General features: G+C 33.7%; 1 protein-coding gene and 1 pseudogene across 6 annotated transcripts in view; one reads left to right on the forward strand and one right to left on the reverse strand.

Annotated features, from left to right (window-relative positions):
* CACNA2D1 (calcium voltage-gated channel auxiliary subunit alpha2delta 1) overlaps positions 1-26912 on the forward strand; it is a 469014-nt gene that overhangs the window by 210525 nt on the left and 231577 nt on the right. The gene's annotated exons all lie outside the window — the stretch shown is intronic.
* Positions 22407-23669, reverse strand: LOC308510238 (peptidyl-prolyl cis-trans isomerase D-like; annotated as a pseudogene). The gene is made up of 2 exons: positions 23542-23669; positions 22407-23270 (listed from the first exon to the last, which is right to left on the reverse strand). The product of its transcript is annotated as a peptidyl-prolyl cis-trans isomerase D-like (transcript).

Below are 26912 nucleotides of genomic sequence, written 5' to 3' on the forward strand. Positions count from 1 at the left end.
CACTAACCTTTAAGAAAATTAAGAAATGTCCACTTGTTGCATTTTAGCATAGTATCACAAACAATTATTCATGGTTATCTATAAAGGCTATTCAAATATTTTGTTTTCAAGGTACATATCTCTGCCATTCTTCTCACTGTTTTCTTTTTTAAAGCTAGTTACTTTTTTATTAAAACATGTCATTAAATCATGTAACGGGATTATTATTTTTATTAAATGAATGGATAATAGTTAAAAAATGTATGAATTTAATTCCTAACAGGCTAAATATTCATAGATATAGCTCACACACAAAGAAACTTTTTTGGGGTCCTCAATATAATTTTTAGGAGTATGAATGGGTCATGAGACCAAAACATTTGAGAAATGTTAGAGTAACAAAATTGCATTCCATGACCAAGATGTGCATTGACTTCAGCAAAACACAATAAAGATGCATATAAACCTAGGCAGCTAATTTTTTTAAGTAGACTTACACTGATATTTGAATACAAAAATCTGCATCTCATGGGTTTTCAAAAGTAATTACTGTCATTCTGTTAATTTCTATCAGACCTGTTATATCAAGTTCTCAAAAGGATTGCCTTTTCAAATAACAGGTGCCTAGACTTTTTCCTAAGTGTTAACAAATATTGACAAGACTAAAAGTATGCTCTGTGTCCTCTATTGTGGGACAGAAACAAACTGTTGCTACTCCTAATTTTATTGCTATGGACTGAATGTTTGTTTCCCCCAAAATTCATATGTTAAAACCCTAACCTCTAATGTGATGGTATTTGCAAGTGGCACCTTTGGGGTGGTGGTGGTAAATAGAGTTAGATTAGGTCATGAGGGAGGGGCCTTCGTGAATGTATTAATGCTCCTACAAAAAATAAATAAAGTAGGTCCCCTAGTATCAAGAAAAGGCCATGAGAGGAGATAAGCAGGCAGAGGGCCTTCACCAAGAACCCAACTGAGCTAGCAGCCTGATCTTAGACTTCCAGGCTTCCAGGCGTTAAACGATTGAGTTTAAGGTACCCATTCTGTGGACATTTGTAACAGCAGCCCAAACTGACTGGTACGCTTATATAAGATTTTTGCTAATAATGTCTGTGATTTCTGTCATTCTCAAAAGCCATGCTTTCTATTTTTAAAGATCAAACTCATTAACAAACCAACAGCAATCTTTAGATCATGAAAAGGGAAAATTATCATCATTTCATGACGATTCTACACATTGGCAATGTTGTCGACTTTTTTCTATGTCTAAATTATTTTGCATGCATATTCAACTCTTTGGTAGATACCTTTAATGTTGATATTTAAATGTTCTCATCAGAATATGATAAAATTAAATCATGAAGCATAAATGAGAACGTTGCTCAGAAATTTTTATAACTAATTTTTTATAACTAATTTTTATAACAAATTTTTAGTTGGAATTTAAGAATCAAATTTATAATTTTTATTTAAGCATGAATAGGTGTAAAATTACTTTAACTTTTCTAACATTTTTCTTGTTTACAAAAATTTACAGGAGAAAACTGAAAATATATTTTTTTTTATTCAAAGAAAATAACTTTCCTTTGAAAATATTTCTAAATTATTAAAACATAACTTAATGTCACCTAGATGTTTGGATATAGTTCTTTGTTTAAAAGTAAATACAATAGATAGTAGATAGTTATTTGATATTTTTGAATTAAAAGTCACACATAAACAGCAATCATTGAATAGATGAAAGCTTATGATTTTCTGTTACTATTGGAAACAAAATTGTAGAGGTGGAAAGGATCATGCTGCCTTCATTTAAAATGAAAAAATAATTACATATAGAATCAAGTATGCCATTTTCCAAGTTTTTTTAAAGCTTTATAAAATGATTTTTATGAATAATGCCATATTATAATGATTGTCAATATGAAAACTGTCAAATTAATTTTTACTAAATCGTAAACATTTGGCCTATATTACTTTTATCCATCTGATTATAGACTAATAGGTCTCTATCTTAGAAGACTTTGCCATTCCAAACTTTTCGCATATTTTTGATAAATATTGATTAGGTAACTATCTCAGATAATTTTAAGTTCCTTAGACTGTATCGTTGTAATTTTACAGGTGAATACATTTTAAAAACATATTTTTGATAAATGTTTAAAATGTATGATTAATATTAGTATTACAGAAGGGAAAAGAAGCAGCCTTGAAATGGAGGAGCCCATAAAGGCCCATTTAGGCTCCTTTATCATAACTAGAGGCTAATTTCTTTATTTTTACAATATAGACATGCTAATAAAAAGCAATCCAAAATATGCAACTGTTTAAGATTTTAATTGGCTCATGGCATAATATAAATAAATTGGACTGCTTGAAATTTCTTGAAGAGAATATATCACATTCCATCGAAAAACAGTATACTATGAGACTGTGATGGACTTGGGTTGTGGATATTTTTCTGCTTTTAAGAGAAAATGAAATTTTGCATGAATATTAGAAGTGAGACCACTTCTCTGGTCTATTTCTCGTTTCTGATGATTAATAAATCTATAACAAAGAAAATCTATAAAATCCTACACTCCTGTTTTATAGTAGGGGATCATTATTTTTAACAAAGAATATTATCAAGTAGAAAACAATTTAGAATACAGACTGCAAATTACTTTGCTGTTTACTAGAGAATCAGAATATTACAGGCTTAATAATTTACATTTAGAGGAAAACCATCTCTATTCTAGGGTCAGTATTTACTAGTTTTCTTTTCTTTTTTTCACTTTTATTTTTTATATTAGTTTCAGGTGTACAAAACAATGTAATGATTAGGCATTTACACCCCTCACCAAGTGATAACCCCCCCAAGTCTATTACCTGTCTGACACACATTTCGCTGTTACTGTACCACTGAAGTGTTTACTAGTTTTCTGAACTTCAGTAAGCCAGTGAGCCTCCTTAAGTATCAGTTTTCTTATCTCTTAAGTGGGGAATAGAATAATACCTATCTGAAAGAGTTATTCTGAGAATTATATAGTCTAGTTTTGGTGAAGCCATTGCATAGTGTCTCCTCCATTAAAATAACATTCAATTGATGATACCTGTATTGATGATGATGGTGACCACAACAATGACAAAGAAAGAACTGGAAAATTTTTCAAAATGAAAGATGAGTGATATTTTTTGCCTCTGAAAATATTCTCAATTTTAATACTTTCAAATTTATTTGTACTTTCATTTGAAACTAATGAGATGGACATGCGCTCCTTGTCATGATAAAAATGTTATTTTTTTGTGTGGTGTGTGAAACCTCACCATTACATTGGAAGATCTGGCTTGTGGCAATAATGTAATAGCTTCAGTAAAACTATTGAAATTCTATGGATACCTGAAATGAAATTTCCTGCCCCTGTTTAATTATTTTTAAATAATCTTTTAATTGACTTTGGAATGGTGTCTACTTTATTTGAACCTGGCTATGAAATTTTTTTATGTCAAAGACAGAGTCTTTTTCATGATATTTAAACAAACAAAACAGAACAAAAACCACAAACAAGATGTAACAGACATCAGTGTAACATGAAGTACGAATCTTTATTTCTACCTGTTTTGATTCGCTTACGATTTTAGATCTTATAGCGTCAGGATATTGTCACTCTATGTGTGTGACTTGAAGTTAATTCAAAGTATATTGTATAAAGGGTTTAAACAAAAAGGTGGTTGAGAGAGCTTCCTGATTGGTGAACATTTGGGGAGAGTCGCGAGCCTGGAGAGGGCATGGGAGCTTCTCGCCCCTTCCTAAGTACTTTGCCTAACGCATCTCTTCCATCTGGTTGTTCATGAGTTACAGTCTTTTACAGTAAACCAGTGATTTAGTAAGCAAAAAAAAAAGGTGGTCAAGAGGAACAAATTAAAAATCATTCACAAACTAGGCCAGTCAGATGGGTGATACGAATAAAACACTGAGCTTATGTTGTTAATGGAGATGGTAAAAGACATTATGAAGAGAAAGGAAATTTCACTTTATAAAGCAGGGGGCTATAAGATAATTACCTACTAGCGTGACATAAAAACAATGTAATATAATGTAATTTAAAATGTTTTCAATACCATCTTTGTATAAAATACAGTATTGGTGCGTTCCTCAGGTTTTTCCCTCCCTCCCTCCTCACTTCCTCCCTTCTTCAGGTATTTCACCTATCTAGACGCTCAATAATATTCTTTAGGCTTATCGTCAATTTGAAGATCAAGAGGTTTTGAGCTATTTTTTAATTCATCAGATATATTTACTAGTTTTTAAATTGCTTATTATGGAGGGTGTTTGCTATTTGGAACATCATCTTTTGTCCTTTATTTTTGGGTTCATTGTGCTCTAGTTGCTAGAAGTCTGTCTTTGTATAGCTGAAATAATTGACAAAATGAAACTATTCTTAGTCTTATTTTTGTGAGGCTTCAAGTTCCAGAATGTTTCATAGAAGGAATAATAAATCAGCAGTTAAATTTTTAGAAAAGGAATGAATGTTCAGAATATTTACAATCAAGTATCTCATAAATATGAAGCAAACCAAATTGATTTTGATAAAGTGCTTCATATTCTACTATTATTACTCTACCTAGAAAAATATGCTTGGTGTGGTGAGAAATTTAAACACTATAAGGACTATTGGGAAACAAAAAGAGACGTGAATGTCAGTAGAATGAAAGGAAGAAAGAGAAGCTACCTATTACTTTTCAGATATGCTAGAACAAATGCAATATAGCAGTGAGTACAAAGACACACCTATGTTCAAGATATGAATGTCACTTGCTCATCTCTGTTTTGATGGGCTCTGACGTCTGGTTTCCTTATGACCTTTCTATTGTATTTTTCTACACATGGGAACATCTCAAATTGGTCCTAGACTGTATACTGTTTACGAGCAATTATTTCAACCATAGCATTTATTTTAGATACTTTAGAAAATGTTCTTACTTATTCCTAGGTCTCTATATGTAGTGTGACAAGTACATTTGAAGCTATCTAAGTCAATAGGATAAAGAGGTCTACTTATTTGAAGGTCCCAACGTAACACCTCTTCATGTTTGAGGTCAACACACACTAAAGAATGAAGAGACATAGTTTTGTAATTCTTAGGTTGGTGCAAAAGTAATTGAGGTTTTTGCAATTTTCTTTTTTTAACTTTTTAAACTGCAATTACTTTTGCACCAACCTAACAGACAAAATGGACAAGGAATGCGATAAAGTTAAAAATAATGTATTACACAGAAAAAAAATCTCAACTTAAGGCAAATGATTTTTTGACCCATTTTAGTCGAAGCCACGATCAAAATTGATTATATGTCTATTTTTTATGTCTGATTAAATGGACTATAGGAAATGTATATCTTGCACAGAATTTTTCATGACATATCAGAATAAATGTATCTGATTATAAGAAAAAGATGCAAAATTTTTACTAGAACTAATTGGAAAAACATTATTTGAATGAAGCAAATTTTGAATTTTTGTGCTTTAAGAAAATGATTGTTGTCAAATAAATTTTTGCATAAAAGAACTCATGGTGAAGAAGAAATACAATGTACTTAAAAAACAATGGCATTGAATTTTAAAGGAGTTTTAATCAAGTAAAATTATTTTAAATGTCTACTATATCAGACATTAAATCAGGTTTAACAGGAGAAATTTTAAAAATAGTCTAAGAGAGATTATAAACGAATTACATCAGGCATTATGTGTTATGTGTTACATAAAATTGATTACTAAATCGTTCAGAGAAACTAGTAATTCTTTTCATGGAATGTGAAACATAAGTTCTGAGGCTCAGATTTTTTTTAATTATAGTTTTTATTGAGGTAACATTGGTTTATAACATTTTGTAAGTTTCAGGGGTGCATCATTATAATTAGACATCTGCGTATACTACTTGGCATTTACTATCAAAAGTCTACTCTCCATTCATCATCATACTATCGATCCAGTTTGTTTGTTTCATCCTCCCTGCACCCTTTTCTCTCTGGTAACCATCGATCTGTTGTGCAGGCTCAGATTCTTGATGTATTCGGAGCAAAATTATAAGACCTCCTGCTTGCTAATATGGTTCTAATATATGGCTAACTGCTTTCTATAATAGCTTCTTTTAAATGAATTGTTTTTGGAATGCTGACTTAAGTGATATTTCTTTCTGATGTTTCCCCGAAAGGAAGAGACTGGGGAGAAAGCTAGAATGATATATGTTGTTGTTTAAATTACTTCATAATAGTTAAACGCTTTGGAAGTTTATAAATGCTTTCAAGGTCACCAGAGTATTATTAGGACCTTAAAGAGTCAATTGATTTTCTTTATACTTAACTTGCTATGAGGAGTAATTTTGATAAATTGTGAACAGAAACCATTGTATGTACAAGAGATTTGCGGCAATCGATTACACTGCTTTTTATTTTAAATGGATGTATCAACTAAGTTCATTGTTGTAAATTATAGAATATTTTATCTTATCTCTGATGACATAGTCTCATTCCAAACTCTTATATCTCTGGTTTGGGCTGTGGTGCCCCACTTAGAGCCCAACTTAGAACCCCTCTGATGAACGGAGGACCTTATTCTCTCAGCTGCTGAGAGGTTTGACAGTCCTTGGTGCTTAGTCAAAGAAAGCCACCTTGACCAAGTCGTGCCCCCTCCCTGGAGGTAACCTGCATCAAATGACTCGTTAATTGGAAGTTGAATATTGCATGAAAGAGGCATCCTACCCATTGAGTTCTGCCATAAATAGAGGAGCATTATCTCCCCAGTGTAGGGTGGTAACAGATCAAGGAAGGCTTTCTCGAGGAGCTATATTAGTTTACTTTTCACATGTGGGTAGTAGGGGAAAAGGTGAACAGGGTATTCTAGGTACAGAGAACAGTATAGGCTATTAGAGGTTAAAAAAAAAAAAGAAAAGCATGGATCATGTACAGAACTTCCAGAATTTTTGCATAATAAGTCAGCAGGTGCAAGTAGAGGATGATGAAAGATGAGGAAATAAAAAAGACAAAGGGCAGATAACTAAAATTCTTGCATGTCAACAAAGGGAAAGTATACTTTGCTGGTAAGCAGTGGAGTGACATGAACACATTTGTATTTTAGATTTGTGTCCTATCATTTTAACTATAAACAGGTTTTGTTTGGGATTTTAGTTTTATTGAGCTTATATTTCAAATAAACGATGTGGTTTGGAGGGAGAGAGTATACTTTTATTTATTTATTTATTTTTTTTTAAGAGAGGTCACAGCTCATAGTGGCTCATGCGGGCATCGAACAGGCAACCTTGGTGTTATCAGCACCATTCTCTAACCAACTGAGCTAAAGGGCCATCCCTGAGAGAGTATAGTTTTATAAAAGCACAGCCAGGTGGGAAGGGAGAGCCGAGTTTTTTTTCTGTATTATTTGGAGGTGTAAATATCCCCTAGATATATGAGCCCTATGCATTTACCCATGCGATCCTCTAATCTGACAGCCAAAAGGGACTGGTTCCTCAAGAGGGTATCTCCCTTTGAGTTTGTATGTGTAAGTATTTTTTTTTTAATTAAAGTTTATTGGGACATTGTGTAAGTACTTTTTAAAGAACTATTTACAGTTTATCGTGTGTGTATGTGTGTCTTTTAGAAAGACAGTCTAGAATTTTGTTTAAGAACTAGGATGTTACACCAGTCTTCCTTGTTTTAAATCCTAAGTCTACACATACTTTCTCTGAGACTTTATCAAAATAATGCCCGTTTCTTCATTTATGGGGATAATGACACTTTAGATTAGCATGTTTCAGTGCCATGTGACATAAACCAAATTCATGCTTCTATGAAAAAAACAATGTATTGGCATAATAACTTTCAATTGTACCAATCCAAAGTCCAGAGGCCTAGTGGACCCAGGAGCTCAAATGATGTCATCAGAAACTTCACTTGGCAGTACTTTGTGAAGGCTTCATCCCCAGGGCAGCTTTCATCATGATGAAAAAGATAGCGAGCACCCAGCAACTTTAGGCTTACATTCTATAAATTTAGCAGTTGCAGGGAAAGTATTAAGTACCTCTTGTCCAGTGGCTCAGTATAAGCCCTGGACTGAGTCTTACCATCTCTTCTGGTAGGATTTCCAGATAAAATTCAAATGTATTTGAATTTCAAATAAACAATGAATCATCTTTAAAAAAATTGTGGCTTAAACATTGCATGGAATATACATACACTAAGAAATGATTCACTGTGTATTTTAAATTTAAATTGAACGGGGTATTCTACATCTTTATTTACTAGATATGGCAACCCTGGTTGGGGACTCTTTTCTATTTCTGAACCCATCAAGCTGGTCAGGGTGATGGAGTGTTGACTAGGCTGGTTATAGGCCTACAGAGTGAAAACCTCCACTCCAAAGCAAATGGATTCAGAAAGGGAAAAAAAGTAGCTATGCTTCAAAAATTGAGGTGCTGTTAGCAAAGAAGAGGTGTTGTGCAGATGGAAAATAAAAACGAATGAACAAATAAAACTATCTTATAAAATGGTGTGTAATACAACTTCTGTGAAGATTACATTAAATAATCCTGTTAAAGCTGTTAACACAGTGCTTGGCACACAGAAAATCTCAGTGAATATTTTCTACTATTCATACTATTACTGTTCTACTAAGTCTAATGCGTAAGCATTTATTTCATTCATTAAGCAAACATGTACGGAGCACTTCTGTTATTTCACAATTTTCATGTTATTCAACTCCTAATAAGAGTAAAGGAAGCAATATAATCATGAAGTAATTCTGTTGAACACCTTTGTGTTTCCCCTCTCCCTAAATGAAATATTTCCTAGGAACAGAGGGATATTACTAGCTCAGAGGAAATGAACATTTTGAAATCCCTAGATACTTATGCTGAGCTATCACTTACAAAAATCCATGTTCCAACCCACAGAGGCTGGTTTTCTCCCTTCTACCAAGAGACTCAGCTTTATGTCCAGTAACCTCTGTCTAGACCATCCAATAATCTAAACTATCTCCAATTCACAGCTCATAAGACAAGACTCTTTACGACTAAAGTCACTGATCGAGGTTAAAAGTTACAGTTCTCTGGCCTGGAGAGACATTCTCAGCTCCCACCCCGACACAAGGGAAGTTCCATCTTAGAGATGGTTCAGGAGACCTGAAAATGCAATGTTATTATTATTTTTCTGGGATTATTTATTCTATTCCTTTTATGGTGACTTCTTCCACTATATCTATAATATTCTAATATGAGGGAGTCCTCTTAGGCAATTTATACAATAGATAAAATAAATGGTACATAAGTAGTGTTACTTAGGAAAGCCTTATCAAAATAGGCCTGATATTAGAAAAAAAAATCAGAGTTGTTAGCACAGAGTTGTGAAGTTGCTCAAATGACTGTTTTGAGGAAGAATAATGAGAATCTCCATCTCAATTGATCAAACTGATGTGCTGTTCATCCAGACAGAGGGTCAAAGAGTTATTCTCCTCATGTTCAGTTCTCTCCACTTAGTACTTTTGTTCAGAAAATGAAAGACAATTTGACTAAGATTGAAGTTATTTTTTATAGGAATCCCGAAAAAGGAAATTTGTGCTAATGTTTAGCTTTGTCTGTTAAAGATAAAAGCATGACTGAAAAGTCCCCATAACAAGAATCTCACTGAAACCATATTAGGGAGGCTCATTCATACCTTAACTATGTTGTTTTGCAGGACTTCTTCCAACGTTGCCTAAATTACTTTGAACATCTCTCTAAAAAGGAATTGAAATTTATCTATTTGAAGTAAATTAGTAAATATCTAGTTTAGCCAACAGTCATTGTCTTAAATTAACCTGATATTCTATTAACCAACAAAACTTCTCAATCCCACCAATATCGACCTTTTCCATAATCTGCACTTAAATATTTACACAAGTACTGTGTTTCCCCGAAAATAAGACCTCACTGGACAATCAGCTCTAATGAGTTTTTTGGAGCAAAAATTAATATAACACCTGGTCTTATTTTTACTATAAGACTTTATTTTATTTATTTTACTATACTTATTTTAATATAAGATTGAGTCTAATATAATATAATAAATATAATATAATATAATATAATATAATAAATATAATATATTATAATATAATATAATATATAATACCGGGTTTTACACTAATTTTCGCTCCAAAAGACATATTAGAGTTGATTGTCTGGCTAGGTATTATTTTCAGGGAAACATGGTAGTAATCACTCAACTTCTTTGAAAATTAACAGTCAATCAATCATCAATCAGTGTTTTCCATTAATGTAAAATACTGTCATTCTTTAGTGTCTCAAACTGTTTTTTTTCCACATCTTTACTATTATTGACCTTGGTTTTAGGAGATTTTTCTCTCATATTTAAACACACCCTCAACATTTATCATGTCTCATTGTTCCTTTCATTTGACTGACTGTAAATTGCTTGCCTCCACACCACTGATTGTGTCACCGAGAAGCTCATCAACTCTTTGAAGATAAGAAATTCATTGGCTTGGTTGCATCACACTTCAGATGGTTCCCAGTTCAACCCCAATTTATAAGAAAAAATACTGTGAAATCATATAAAACATAGCTCAAAGAGCCAAAACGAAAATTAAGTTCATAGTGCAAAAATCATTTTCTGCATACCAAAGAATAATGGAAATTTATGATCAGATTTTTTACCTATGGTAAAAATAATCATGATAAAGCTAGCTGATTATGGTATTTAGATATTATAATTTGGAGAACACTTTGATAAACACATCAGACAAGACATACAAAGATACTGATGTGTCAGTTTTCCTTTCAGAGTTTGGAAATTGTTTGCAGGAGGTCTATAATTTACAAAATGAATTCCATTATAATCTGATATTTAGGCTTTCTTATTTAATATTGTGATAAAGTAACTCTGCATTTATGTAGAAGAGGAAACCTATGTGGAGCATTGTTATCATTTTGACTGTATTCCATTTCTGTCATTATAATTCTGTGGAAGAATCCCTGTGCATTCTTTGACCAAACGCCTCACGTTAGCTATTTATTAGTCTCTAAATACCAGTGCTGTTTGTCTCCATTTATTCAGTGCTTAGCCAAACATTAGCTCATTGAACTCTCTTGTTCCTGTGGGGTAGTCATTGCTATTGCCATAATCAGGTGGAAAGCACACCAAATTTCTTTTTTTTTTCTAAGTTAGGGGAGCCTCGGGTATATTCATATGCTAAGGGGAAAAGGCCTATAAACAGGTAGACAGAGAGAAAACACTGAAGGGAGGATGCTGAGCACAGGTAAAGAGAGCTTAGTCTTAAAAATTAAGGAAAATTTTTCTCTGAGATGGAATAAAAGGAGAGGGTTGTACCAGATATTGATAAATTAAAAGGCAAAAGTAACGTGAATCTGGTTGACTATGATGCTGTATTTAGTTTTGGCCATCATAACAAAATATCATAAGTGAGGTATCTAATAAACAACAGAAATTTATTTTTCACAGTTCTGAGCCTGAAAGGAGAGCAGGGTACCAGCATGATAGTGTTCTGCTGAGATCTTTCTTCCAGTTTGCATAATGATGATTTCTTTCTCACATAGTGGAAAATGTCTGAGAACTCTGAATATCCCTGTTATAAGCAATCATTTCATTCAGGAGGGCTCCACCCTCATTGCCTAATTACCTCCCAAAGGCCTTTCCTCCAAATTATATATAGAAGAATTGTATGTGCCTAGCACTCTGTAAGGCATTAAACAGTTACAAAGAAATATAAGAATCAGTTTCTGCTCTGAGAAGCTCACAGTTTTATTGAGGAGACAAAGCATAAGGGCAAAAAACAGTTCAGGGAAATCAGCAGATAGTACTACAATGGATGTTAGAAACAATTAACACAATTGAGGATCAGAGTAATGACAGAGAAATACTAATTTCGCTAATGTTCTAGGATGCCATCTATTGTAGGACACAGTATAATATTGCATTAAAAAATCTACAAGCTATAGAACTCATCATCCATTGTAATACCCATTTGGATTTTATAGATGTTAACATGGGCAAAAATGTATCTCTCCAAGACAATAAATATAGTAGATGAGGAATACTTTGAATAAAATTAGAATTAAAGCTTCAAATTATCGCAAATGCACACAATTTTAAAGAGAGCTGTTTTTAACTAAGCTTAATAAACGAAATGATGAACCCATTATTATTTTGCTCTTTGAATCATTTATCCAACAAATACTTATATAGTGTATGCTATTCTCTAGGTACAATCCTTGTCGATCATAATTATATTTACATTAGCATCTATGAAAAACGTTGATTTTTAAAAAATATTTGAGTTGAGAAATGTTGGTTAGATTAATGACTGCTGATCTCAAAGAATTTAGGTACATAAGCCTATTTGCTTTGTAGTTGGCAGCTCTTTTTCATTTTTGTTAAATTCAAGATTAACATGATTTTAATATTCACGCTCATGTTGAGGATATTTTTAGATTGTGTTGCATGGTGGTCTGAAACTACCAAAAATATACTTGATTTCGTTAATTTTCAGAGACAAAGAGGATGATTTATTTTGTTCACATAGTGCAAAAATGTGGCACTGGCTACATAGGGAGCAGTTTGGCAGCAGGAAAACATTGCACAACCTCCGCCATTTCAGACATAATGCCTGTTTTTGTTTCTTTGTTATAGGAAAGAATTAGAGATAGAACTTTTCTGGCGTATATACAGTAATGAACTCATTTGCGTTGGAATATCTTCTTATAACTGTTGGGAACAAGCAACGAAAAACCAATCTGTTTGTTCTCTATTTCATATTCATGAGGCTGCTCAGGAGGCAATTTGATTGACACCATTGGTATATGTTGTCTGCTTTCTTTAGATCAAACAGGGGGTTTTGGTTCACCTATCACTCACTTCCACTTTGCTACCAAGGTCTATTGTGGCTCTCTAAATTGTGTTGTGATGAATTGTGCACTTGGGAATTTTTAGGACATCTTAATCCCAGTCTGACAGAAATCCCTTTGATAAATAATCTACCAACCGCTATGCCAAATGCAAGTGGATCAGTGGACATAGATTTATGACAGCTTTCGCGAATGAAAAGTAGTGGCAGGGAGAGTTTACTAGTGAGTACGCTGAGAATCCATGAATGGTTTCTATTTCCTAGTTTATTTTTCCTCAGATGTATTCATTTGAAATGTGATCTGCAGGATTTTCTGTAAAGCTGTATGTGTGTTTGTGCGCATGTGTGTGTGTATGCCTGTGTGTGCTTGAATCTGCAGTTGCTTGATTGACCAAAAATATGGGAAATTATATCGTAATTGTTGGAAATAATTTTTGTTTATAAATTGGGCTTTTCTTGGCTAAATATGGTCTGATAAAATTGGATAATGATGAGTAGTGAAAATACTGATCAAATGCTTGAAAATGATTTCAAGTCATTTGTAATAGTTTTTTTTTTAAATAACAGTTGAAACTAATTTGAGAGTTATAACTAGTAGATTTAGAACGTGAATGAATGATAGGAACAGGTAACTCATTTTATTTAATTTTTATTCAAAAATGTATTTTTTACTGAAAAATACATGAGAAGTTACCTGTGGTTGTGTTAGTCTGACTAGAATTTTGTGTTTGAATCCAAGCTATTTGCATATAATCCATATATAAGTAGCAAAACATAAATTTGGTAGATTGAACAATTAGCGTGTATTATTTATAATGTAAGTTTGCTTTGTCATAAATTATTAATGATATCAAATCATTCATGCTATGAAATGCTAGCTCATGTTAAAAATAGAATCTAAGTACTATCCTTCATATATATTATATATACACATATATAATGCACTTTATTTACTAAACATTTAAACAGTAAGAAACAATTTTAGGAAACAAATCTGAAATTGAGTCAGTTTCTGGTAATTCTTGCATTATCACACTTAGACTGTGAATTCTGTCACTCTGTTATAGAGCACCATTCTTTCTATAAAGTGACAGCCACCTTTTCTTGCCCTTAAGGTATGAAGCACAAGTTCACAGCAAGTCAGAATATTGTTGTCATTAAAAGTTAGACAGCTTTATAAGCTTCATTCGAGGCCAAGAATTTTCTTCAGTAATTAAGAAAAGGGAGGGTTTTGTACTTACGTATACCCTGGTTTGTATACACTTGTTTCCCTCTCTGGTAAAATATCATGCACATTTTTGTATATATTTATAAAAACACTCGGGAAAACAAAACAAAGCATGAACTGGAAGGATTTATAATTGCTTAAATCCATAGAAGTAAATTAAAATGGGCATATTGTTGTTGTCAGTTTAAAAAGACTGGATTTTTCAGAACAAACCCTAAAGGGGTTATTAAATTCTCACTAAGTACCAGCTTATTTTCCTTAGCCACCTGAGCTACCAGCAGGTGACTGGAGCATCATTAAGCCTGTAACACAAGGTCAAGGATTAGAATTGCCTCTGGCTTGGATAACTCAAAAAATCAGAGCCTCCAAATTAGTACACTTGCATTCAAATTAGACGGTAATACATACTTTTTTTTAAAAAAATTCAAATCTTCTCTAATTAACCGTGAAGAGTACAGCATAGGATAATTGTTAAATGATACAAAACATTATAATTTTAGGTGGCACTTGGCATTTTATGTAGCTTTTCCATTGTCCCTGTCTCATTTGCTCCAAACAATGATTTTGTGAGGCTTGAGAACAACTATTATTAAACCCACATCACAGAAGAATAAACTGAGGCACAGGAAGAGCGGTAATTTACTTAAGATCACAGAACTACTAGGGTAGGATCAGGTTTACTAAATAACCCCAGCTCCATTTCGGGACCTTTGATCATGTTCTCAATGAGGGACTAATGTGAGATCCCTCCTGTCGCTGTTTCCCGCCCACCTCTCCCAACAAGAGAGTCTGCAAATGTGTGAGGGTGTTTTGCCTGTCACAGTAACAGATGCTGGCATTTAATGGGTAGGACCATGGATAGTTCCACACAAGGGCTTTTTCTGCCTAAAAATCCAGTAATGCCTGTGTTGAGAAATATTTACAATCACCAGGCATACCAAGTAAGGAGATTCTTATAATTTTATAAGTATGTTTATACATTCCACTCAGTACATTTACTCCTTGTTTTTGTTTGCTTTTATAAATAAATCTGAGATCATGTGGTTAAAAATGTTTGTTTTCTATAGAATTTTTAATAGAGCTAATAAAATAATAAATGAATGATTATAATTCCTTATTCCTGTTTTGGTTTTCAGCTCTAACACATACACATAAAAGCATATCTATATCTTTCTGTATATTTTAATATACTCCAGTTAGCTGTCATTCTTCCAAGTTAGTGATGTCACTATTGAAACAGTAATTTTACCCTCTTTTAAATTTGATTTCTTGCTATTATACCATATCACAAACGCACAGGTTAGCTCCTGCTTTCCTGAAACTGAAGGGAAAGGTAATAAGCCTCAGGCTTTGCCTGAAGAAACAGCAGAAACCGTTCTTTTTGCAATTAAATATGCATTTTTTGCATACATTTAATATTTAATTTGAAAGGTGCTAATTACTTTAACTCCTAGATATCTAATTTGGTTTATTGAACATTAATAGTGGTGATGTTGTTACTATTGACAAATTAGGAAATAAAATAGAATACACCTGGTTGTTACTTGTTACTTGTTAAAAGTTACCACAATTAATGTAAAATAAATGTTTGATTTCACAGTGATCATAGACCTGCCTCTTTTACCTTCCTCATTCATGAGCAAGAATAAGAAAATTGTTGCATTTTGACAGTGTTTTTGTATGGAAAAACATAATCTTTGAATTAAATTATTGGGGGTGCCAAATACACATATATATGTATAGATATGTATATTTGGCACCCCCAGTACCTTAATATATATATACATACATATACAAAAATATATATGTATGTGTATATATATATACACATATATACATATATATAATATATACATACATACATATACAAACATATGTGTGTGTGTGTATATATATATGGGCATATATATAAATATATATATATATGTATATATGGACAGTTTGGTCAATGTTTCTCAAGCAGTAGTTCGCGGTAATCAGAAGTGTCTGGATGCTGACGGTAACCACTTTGAGCACCTCTTGTCATTGCAGAAGTCAAATGTGACTTGTATTCATCTTTTGTTATTGGTATATATTGAGTATTACAATTTTAACAGTTTTTCTTTCTTAAAATGTGTGTACATTTTTTGGCGCTGTGTGTGTGTTTGTGTGTATGTGTGTGTGTGTATACTCATCTGTCTACAAATAACAAGATGTATGTCCTATGTGCAGTTAATAAGGTCACATTGATCTTATAAGTATGCTTCCAGAAATAAAATATCAGGATTTAGTTAATAATCCTGAACCCATAAAATTCATCTTAATGTTATATTTCATTAAATACATATTTTAAAGTTATGATTAATAGAAATACCATTTACCTCAGAAACAAATTGTCCTTTACACATTAACAAAAAATGTTAAAGCACATGTTATGTGCTTATATTTTCAAATGTATAAGCATGTATTTGTGCTTATGTTAAGGTACATGTTATGTGCTTAACTTTTAAGTAGCTGTCTTGTTTACAAAGAATTTTAGAAATTGTATATCTATCAAAATGCAAAAGATTAGAAAAGACCTATATAAAAGGTCAAAATTACCGGAGCAAATTGATTGTACTTAGTTGAGTCTTTTTTATGGGAACTACTTCAGGGTGTATCAGAACTCTGTGTGGTTTCTGTGGTTAAACTTTTGAATATATCAAAGGGTCAGCAATTATACATTATTTGGGTTGAATTTGTATTTGTGTAGATCTGCTTTTAAAAAAAAAACTTTTATAGGGAAATGTATTATTTAAGATGACATAATAGAAATAATTGTGGCTATCTACATTCTTCTATTAGCTTAGAATATTTGGATTTTAACCATTTTTGAGTTGAAAAATTACTTGAAATTTCTTTAAAATTATGTATACAGTAAGTCCACATTATGGATAGGTTTTTAGAAGCTGTGACTAAGGAAAATAACATTCAACTAAACTGATTTTACCATATGCTAATCGATATAAACAAGAATTGTATTTATTTCCAAGGCATATTTCTGGTCAAAGACACATCCATAAAGACCCAAGACAGTTCTAATATTAAACTTCAAAATAAATGTGAGCTACACACACATTTAAGAAAGATTAATGAAAACAAGTAAGATAATATCCCAACCCTCTTATTCCAGTTCATAGTCATGGGTGGACAGAGCTTATCTGGGCAGCTCAGGGCACCAGGGGGAAACCCACCCTGGACAGGATACCCTTGCACCACAAGGACACACACGGAGCGTTGTCATAATGGAGGAGGATTTACAGCACACTTTCACATACACCTTCTCTCAACCATAGCTCACACCCAACTGACTGCACCAAACAAGTTGAAACTTATCACACACTGTTACTAAGACTCACATGCAGCGTCCCGTATTAAGATCCCTGCCTTTCAGTTGGATGGCACTAGGCAGCAGCATTCACCATATTTTTTGATCACAATAGAAAGGCTCTGTGTTACTGCAATTCATTGCTTCTGTTACTGCAATTTCTATCAAATACAAACATTACGACATGTCCCCATCCACCTTATTCCCTGGGTCTGGCAATGTGCGACTTCTGGCTCTTCCCCAAAGTCAAAATGACCGTGAAAGATAAACGTTTTGAATGGATTCAGGACATCGAGGCAGCCACAACAGCGCAACTAAAGACACTCATGAAAGACACTCATGCCACTCCAGAACTGCTTCAGAAAGTGGCAAGAAGAATGGGATAAATGTGTTCAAAGCAAGGGGGGTATTTGGGGGGGGGATTAATGGCAATGCGTCTTTTCCTATAATAATTTTTTAAATTTAAATATTCACTGTATTTTTTGATAACACCTCATAGATAGAGAACAAACTGTCCAGAAATTAATATCAGAATCTTACTGAGGTGTCTTATACTGATCAGCCTTAAAGGACACATTACTTATTTGGGGGTTTAAAATAACAGAGATCAATGACAATTAAAGAACATAAGAGTGAAAAATATATACAATGTACAATAGCATGAGGTTAGAGAACTTAATACTGTTGAAAGACTTATTAGTCTGTACAGTTTGGATTTGATTAACTGTTGGCTATTTGTTACAGAAAATTATCAACATTTTCATTGCAACAGTATTTTCCCACATATAGGAAAAAGACAATACTGAGTTGGAAATAATATTTAGTTGGAAGGGAGTCAAGATTCAGTAGGTACTCTTTCTCACTCTAAGGGAGGCAGTCATGATGAGCAAACAGTTACATGAAGCCTTAGAAATAAGCACTTATTATACATGGTTATTTATATACATTCACATTGTAAATGTACATCCATATAAATGATAGTCATTCCTCAATATCTGTAGGGGATTGGTTCTGGGACCCCCTTCTGATACCAAAATGCAGGGATGATCAAGTCTCTTATATAAAATTGCATCGTATTCTCATTAATGTATGTGTATCCTCCCATATACTTTAAATCATCTCTAGATTACTTATACTACCTAATACAATGGAAATACTATGTAAAAATGTGTTATACTGTATTGTTTGGGGAATAATGATAAGAAAAAAAGTCCGTATATATTCAATACAGAGGCACCAACCATCGTAGGCCTAGCTACATAGGACATGCCAGAAACAACGTAATATGTTTTTCAAATATTTTCCATCCATGGTTGGTTGAATATGTAGATGTGGAACCCATGGATACAGAGAGCCAAATAGATACAGACATACATGTATGTATGTATGTATGTATGTACATATTGGTATTATCAATTTTAGGTCAGGCCTCCAAGAAGCATAGCCTGAGAGGGGAATTATTGTTTGTTCAGGGTATGCTCTCAGGAAAATTCGTTAAGAGAATGAGGACAGCAAGACAGTTTAGAGGAAATAACTAAGCAAGGACATGGTTGCAGCTCAAAGACTCACTTTAGCCTGATCCCATGTTAAACACTTTAGCCTGAACCACGGCGCAAAACTGGCCCCAGATGAGGGATGGGATTGGCCTTTTGTATTTCCATGTTAATCACTCATTGGCCGCAGGGTGCATGGAGGAGGTGTCAGGGCAGGGAAGGGGGCAAAACCTTTAGGATGAGTCTGGTCAGTTGAGAGTGATTCTCCAGATAAGGGGCTGCTGTAGACAGTTTACAGCTAAAGGCTCACAGTAGCTGGAGTATGGGTGCACCTGGCCATGTAAAGTTCCAGGTAAAGAGAGGTGGGCAAGCACTAACACTGTCCAATCAATTTATATCATGTTTGGTAACCTGGTAGTATTTGTTGTGTAATCTTTGTGAGTTTATGATATTGGTCAGATTATTCAGATACATAATGTATTGTGTAAAGTATTTTTGTGAGTGATACAAATTCTCTAGATATGAAAACAAATGTGATTAAAACTATAAGACCCAAAAAGCAAAATATATACAACACAGATTGACTGAAATTCTCTCTGAGGTTTCAGTATTACTAATGGACACTTCTCTTTCTCACATCTTCTAGCCTTTTGCAACACCCGTACCTCCTCCGCTTAGTTCTCAGCACACAGGTGTACATGGTGATAGCTCTTTTCCGCAGTATAGGTAAGCCCTGCGGAATCATTGCTGTGTCACAGGAACCTCTCTCAATGCCCGGTTTCTAATGGTCCTTCATATGTGTTTGCTGAGTGAATGAACAAGGGACACTAGATGTGAATGGAACCACCTTGTATTAGAAATGATTGAATCATTAATAAACATATATACTTTGTGATTCTTTTTATACTATATTTTACTAAGAAACCTTTATAAAGTGTACATCTCTCTTCATACGTGACTTACATGCCTGAGTGCAGGCATGTGCGCTGTCATTTTCCAGTAGCAGGTTTTCAAAAGCGACATTTCTCATTGTCTTTTTTGTTGTATAATCAGCTTCAGTTAGATAAGCTAAACCGCTTCATATTCCCGAATCACTCTGTGGTTTTACACATATTCCTCCTACAGTGTCCTTTTTCATATTCAGCGTTCACCCTCTTTTTCAGGATGCATTATGTTCAAAATATAGAATAGCCTCTAAATAGGGTATACTCACAAACAGGCAACACTTTATGGCAGAAAACGTATGTTATTGAAGAGTCATAATAACAGTGTAAAAGAAAATTCATCAATGCATTTTTAATAATATTCTGTAGAGTACTTTGGTTCAAATTGAAAGTCATGCGATTAATGCATCAGAAGTCATATTCTTTGTTCATCAGGGAGAAGATAGATATAAGGCTAACCTCAACTGTTGTGTTTATTCTTTTTCAAGATAGAAATACTCCTTTTTAATGAAAATATATGCTTACTATTAAAAGAAATGACAGTATTGAAGATTGTGGGATAAAAATAAAGAGATCTAATTATTTCAACACTCAAAAGTATACCCTTTTAATATTATGACGTGTGAATATATTAATATTTTATATTTATATGAATTTTATATATTTATGTATGGTAGATGGATATAAATATTTACATCTTTCTTTTTTGCTAAACAATACATTATATATCTATTCTATTTGGGTTCATAAGAAAAGGTTAAAGAGACAATAATTTCCATACCATATTTTGCTGCATTGTGTTTTTAACATATATGTATATGTGTGTGTGTGAACACACATGCATATGTGTTTTAGATATTTTTCCCTAGTTTAGGATAACTATATTAGTAGTTTGCCCACAACCTCAGGCAAATACTTTTCTGACTTCTGTCTTATAGATTATTTTTGGTTATTCTTGTGCTTTATAAAATGAAGTCATACAGTATGCATTCTTTTTATATATCTGTCTTTTACAGAACATACCTTATATATTCATTTATGTGTTGATTTGTATTAAGTGGTAATTTCTTACAATTATACCACAATTTATTTATCTGTTCTCCTACTGATGTACTTTTGTGCTGTTTCTAATTATTTTCTTGCTGTTATGAATGAAGCTGTGATGAAACTTTTTCTATAAATATTTTTGTGGACATACATTGTTCTTTTGTGTTTGTGGCGGGGTGGGCTATGTATTTAGGAGTGGAGTTGCTGGGTCATAAGATACAAATATGAATAACTTCACAAGATACTGTCAAAGAGGAAAACTCAATATGAAAGTGTTTCCTGGATGAAAAAATGTTAATCCTTTCTAATTTCTCTCTCATAATGTAAATAGGGTTAAAGATGAGGTGTTGAGAAGCAATTGGAATCTTTGCCCCTGTATATGGGTATGTCACATAAAGCCTTCTCTCATAAAGCCAGTATAATTCATATCTGAATAAAAGCTTTTAGTTGAATTATCTTAAAACATTTTTATATGTACCCGAGCCCCTAAAATCACAGTTTTTTTGATAAAATAAATCTAATGACTTTAATAGTTAACATTAGTTATCATAACATAACCTAACAAGACATTTTGTTTTCATTAATTTTTCTAAATTATGTCTGTTTCCTGCTGTTCTTATGAACTTTTGTAACACAGAGACAAAATACACATATGTAATCAATACTTACATAATTGGCTCTTTAATGCAAATAACTAAGAAGCAAATACAGGCCAGGAAAAGCAAAATAAGTCAGTGAAAATAATAAAATACATAAATAAGACCTCACTTTTTGAACAAGTTGACATCACAGAGGACACAATGCCTGTGACCATGACAGCTATGAACTGTCAGGAATGTCTGGGACGCTTCCATCTGTGTCTGCATGTTGGTTCTCACATGACGGGCAAGGAGATCCAAACTTTTTCTTGCAAATGTGAAGAAAATGAGAAGAAATTGTAGGAATCCCAAATCAGGGTATTAAGTGCAAATCCTCACAAAGCCAAATCTTCATAATGGATTGGGTATATGTATATAATTTGAACCTACACAAATTTTTGTAATTGTGTAGACTTAGTTTTGAATGAAAGGGGGGTTGAAAACTCCAACTTCACTGAAGCAACATAGTGTTAAGGAAGAGGATTACGGTGTGTTAGGTTTTCTCTACATTAATCCCTTTTCTTCCTTCCTTTCTTCGTTCCTTCCTTCGTTCCTTCCTTCGTTCCTTCGTTTCTACCTTCCTTCCTTCCTTCCTTCCTTCCTTCCTTCCTTCCTTCCTTCCTTCCTTCCTTCCTTCCTTCCTTCCTTCCTTTATTTCTTTCTTTCGGGGGTGTGTGTGTGGTATTTTATGACACTTATTAAGTGTGAACTCATATCAGTATTCCTAAAATGTAAGCAATGAGGAACTGAAGTATCAAAAGGTATACATTAGGGGTTGTATATAACAGAAAAAAACCCTTTGATTTTCTTATTGCTTTTATACAAGCAATGTATAATATTTAAGCATAACTGAATTTCTTATTAAGCAAACATTTTGCATATGGTGCCTTCTCTTTATCTTTCTGTGCCTTTATCTTTCGTTTGACTTTCAGCAGTTCTGCCTAGATAGCTTTGTCTTCTGTTGCTGTCTCCTGAGCTTTCTGCATTTCAGCCAATGCTTGATCATATTCTTTTAATCCTTGCCATCCTTGAGCTCAACTGTACAGTGCTTTGGTATTTCATGGGTCTATTTCAAGAGCCTCCAAACAACTGTCGATTGCTCCCTGCCAATCTGACATCTTCAGTTTACAAGCACCAACATTTAGCAGGCAGCTTAAAGCTACAGATTGTTGTTCGATGTATCTGCCTTCTCGATAAAAGCCTTTGAGCCTTCCACACATCTTAAAACTTTTGTATAGTTTTTAATGGCCATCTCCCAGTTCTAGGATTTTAAAGAAAGTATTTCCAAAGTTTTTTTTAAGAACTCTATTATTAATAATATTTTATCTTCGTCTTTTAAATCTATATCTGCATCCTCGGGGAAATCTGGGTGACTGTCACCAGAGCCGTCCTTTGGGAATATTCTCCAATCATCCCCGTCTTTCAATTCTCTACATTCTCCAATAATGCACAATTTGGCTGGTTTTTCACCTTTCACTTCTACACTTTCCAGAATTCTTGCCACACCCATTCCTTTAATTACTTGGCCAAATACCACATGTTTCCCATCCAGATGAGGAGTTGGAACTATTATGATGAAGAACTGAGAACCATTCATATTGCATCTTGCATTTGCCATGCTCAATAAACCCTCTTTGTCATGTTTTTCATATTAGAAATTGTCATCTTCAAATGTTTCAACAGAAATTTGAGAAGTCTCCACCCTGAATTATAAATTTCTTAATAATTTGATGATGGGGCGGCCAGATGGCTTAGTTGGTTAGAGCACGAGCTCTGAGCGGAAAGGTTGCCAGTTCGATTCCCCTCTCTCTCTCTGTCTCTCTCTGTCTCTATCTCTGTCTCTCTGTCTCTCTCTCTCTCTCTCATTTTCACTCCCATATATCTGACTGGTTTGAATGTAAATGGAAGGGACCAGCTTGTTTCCCCTTTCTCATACCAAACTAGACGGTAACCCAGGCCTGTTAAAAGTCCTACATGCACACCAATACCTGGCTACCATCCCCAGACACTCGATTTAACTGGTCTGAGATCTGACTGTGGTATCGAGGTATTTGTAAGCTCCTCAGTGTGTCTAATGTGCAGCAATGCTTGGCAACCTTCATCTTAGAGCCTTGTTATTTACACATCTCCATGCATTCATTTCATTTTGCAGGTGGGAATACTGAGGTCCAGAGAGGGGACAGGACTTGCCCAGGTTCACACAGAATTCTTGTTTGCTTTTCTAGGTAATTAGGCACTCTGTGCCTTGGTTTTTTTCATTTGTAAAATGTGCATCTTAATGGTACCTGCTAGTAAAGTGGTTATGCTCATCAGTATGACCATGCCTGTGAAGTGCTTAGCATAGTGCTTGATTTACAGAATATAACATCCATTTACTGTTGTTGTTGTTGCTGTTTTGTGTATAGGGTATAGCAATGAATGGGATGCCCACAGGACAGTGAGCTCATTGAAGACAGTGACTTGGATTCTTCTCTCTATTCCCCAAATTCACTACAGACCCTGACATTTAATAAAAGTATTTTTCAATGTGGGTAAAAAAAAATGCTGTGTATCATTTATTTTATTCCATAGCTATACATAAAACATATATATATATATATATGATATATTATCATATGTATGTAATATTTTTACTAGACATCACTGACATTCAGATAACAAGGTAAGTTAAAAAATAGTTAGAATCACTGGGTAGTAGGTAGATAGATGATAGATAGATAATTTTTAAAGAGATATAAGAAGGATCAAAGAAGTAGCTTAATTGTCTTCTTGGAAATCTTACTTTATTGCATATTGTGTTAAAGGTAACTGTAGTTAGATGTTTAATTGTTCTGTAAATGATTTCTAACTCGTCTGTGTCATTTCTATGGCACATCCATGTAACAACAGAATTTGTGGAGAATGACCAGGTTTAACATAAAAGTAAATTTTTTACCACACAATAAAAAGACCGTTTGTAGTTCATTATTTTGCCTCATATATTAGAAAATCATATGCCTGTCAATTCTAGTCTTTGCAGTAGATTGCCTTACATTTGTGTTGTGATTTATGGTTCACAAAGTTGTAGCACATACATGATTTTCAACACTTCTAATATTCTTGAAGTGTAAAAATTTGTTTATTTTAGAAATGTATTCTGAAGAAGCTAACCATCATATATATTATTCAGAGAGCCATGGGTAGAGTGAAATTAAAGATAACCTATTTCTATTCACCTCATAAATTAACCTTAAATTTTAGATTTTTTCTTTGAACATTAACAATTATTGTATCCTGCCACAATAACCATGTTTTTTAATTGAATAATTTTAATAAAGGTTCATCTCTACATAAATTTTAATCTCTAATGAAGTAACCTATTTTCTGTTACAACAATCAAGTCATTTATGTGATAAGTGCTTAAGACTAACCACAATTATTTATTGGTTTGGTCTTATCCAGTACTTTGATTTTTTTCAATTTATATAAGAAAAGGATATTTTTTCTTTAAAAAAAAAATTGAGGATGATACGATCTATTTATCCCTAGATCACACCGTCACTGAACTCTCCAAAAAAGAAAAAAAAAAGGAAGTATTATTTTAAACCTGTGCTACTTTCTTTCTATTCTACCATATCCTCTTTCATTTTAAAGCAACTGACCTCTCTTCATTCAGACATATAATAGAGGGTGTCAGGTGGGAATTTCCTTAATTTCTTTGAGCAACTTATTCTCATCTATAACTATCTAAATTCATCACCTTTATTTCTGACTCAGGTGAATCATACTGTATTTTGTTCAAGTCGAGTAATCTCTTGTTATTTGGATGTCATTCCCCACTCTTTAATGACTTTGCTCTTTTTCATCAAGTATTCCTATTTTCTATTGTTATTTCTTTAAAGCAAATAAATCTACAAACAAACCAACTAGTGAACCATGAGAAAAGAACAATAAACAACAATATCTCTAGGTCTATATCATCTCAAATCTACCTCCTTGCTATTTCTTGAATCTTTTCCAAATCACCATTTCTAATGACCCTGGTTAGATCTGAGGTCTCATCATTTTCTTCCCATTATATTAATGCAATAATTATCCAACAGGGTTCCCCCTACCTGGGTATGTCACTCCTGTTTATTTTTCCAAGCATCTGCCATAGAATTCTTCAGTGACATTGTCTTGATGATAAAATCCAAACTTTATAGCATCTTCAACTGGCTGTTAATATGAGACACTTCTTGTCTGGGAATTTTGGCTAGGCCCCAAAACTGAGGTTCATGAGTGCCAAGTATCCCTCCCCTAAAGAGAGTTACAATGTTAGACTATGTATGTAGGATTTGCAAAATGGTTCCAAGTCTAGTTTCAGCTTTAGCTAATGTCTTACTTTGAGGCTAGGTACGTATTAATAAAAAGCGAAGAGGATACCTGATGACTATCAAGGTGTCCCTAACCAAAAGAGCTTGGCTATGGATTACCAGAATCACAGGCTAGCTGGATAAGGAATCACCTTTCTATATAGTCACTTTTAGAGATCTCTAGTGAGGGAATTTCTCTAGAATGGCTAAGGCTTCCCAGGAAACAGACTTAGCACTGGGATTTCTTCATATCCACCGTTATCAAATTGTATCTCTGCAGATGAGGAAGACCTTTTCTGTCATTATCTGTCTTTCCCATGAGCCAACTATTAAGGGTTGCAGCAAGTGAAGGAGGTTAGTTACAGAGCCCGGTGAAAAATAGTGCAAATTATTCTGTAAGCTTCGTTGCCTGAGTCAGGACAAACTTCAGTAGGACTGAAATGTTCAATTGATAGAAATTTCATTAGGCCAGAGAGGTTTTATTAATACTTGAGAGTGATTAGATGATTATAGTATCTGGAAGAGATAACATCCTATGTCATGGAAAGGAGATTTGACATTGTAAGAAAGAAAGGCCGTTAACTACACCTAAGGTAAAAAAATCCCGTTCTGATAACAAGCAAGATCTTTAAATATCTGTTCCCTAAATTATCTAACCTCTTTTTTCGTCACCAGCCCTCCAATTCCAAATTCTATACCTTAATCAAAATACTTTGAACACACATCATTACTTTCCTTACTTGATTAACTCCTCCTGTTTGATCTTGAGGCACAGAAATCGCCTTCTCTCTGGGTCCTCCCCTAATGTTAAAGCCTACCCCATTTTACATTAGGCATTCCATTATGTGTTCTCATGGCACACTACTCACTTCTACCCAATTGGTCATCAACCTGGATATTGATGGTCTTATCTATCTGTCTTAGGAGACTATGTAATTCTTCAGTGCAGGGACTCTCTTTCATAGCTGCTTCCCTGAAACCAGGGGCAGTGTCTTTGATAGTCTGTATGTG

The sequence above is a fragment of the Rhinolophus hipposideros genome (genome assembly GCF_964194185.1).
Source record: "Rhinolophus hipposideros genome assembly, chromosome: 18".
Taxonomy (NCBI): domain Eukaryota; kingdom Metazoa; phylum Chordata; class Mammalia; order Chiroptera; family Rhinolophidae; genus Rhinolophus; species Rhinolophus hipposideros.